Here is a 229-nt window from a genome sequence, read left to right on the forward strand (position 1 = left end):
ACATCGACGGATTTCGGTTGCGCCGAAAAATACTTGATTTTGGTTATATAATGTCCGTTATTTGGGAAAGTTGCACAGTTCGAAGCTTTCCACCCGGAAGCGTCCGTAGTCTAGGGGTATGATAGGTCCCTGCCACGGACCAGGCCGGGGTTCGAGTCCCCGCGGACGCATGCCTTTTGCGATGTTTTGCAACCTCGACACACACTGTACGTGATTTACACCCAACAAC

The 229-nt window shown here is 51.1% G+C and overlaps 1 non-coding gene across 1 annotated transcript; it reads left to right on the forward strand.

Moving 5' to 3' along the window:
- The first annotated feature begins 99 nt into the window (after positions 1-99).
- Positions 100-170, forward strand: MNEG_t16828. The gene has a single exon. It is a non-coding gene; the product is annotated as a tRNA-Gly (tRNA).
- The last annotated feature ends 59 nt before the right edge of the window (positions 171-229 follow it).

The sequence above is a fragment of the Monoraphidium neglectum genome (assembly GCF_000611645.1).
Source record: "Monoraphidium neglectum strain SAG 48.87 unplaced genomic scaffold scaffold00209, whole genome shotgun sequence".
NCBI lineage: Eukaryota > Viridiplantae > Chlorophyta > Chlorophyceae > Sphaeropleales > Selenastraceae > Monoraphidium > Monoraphidium neglectum.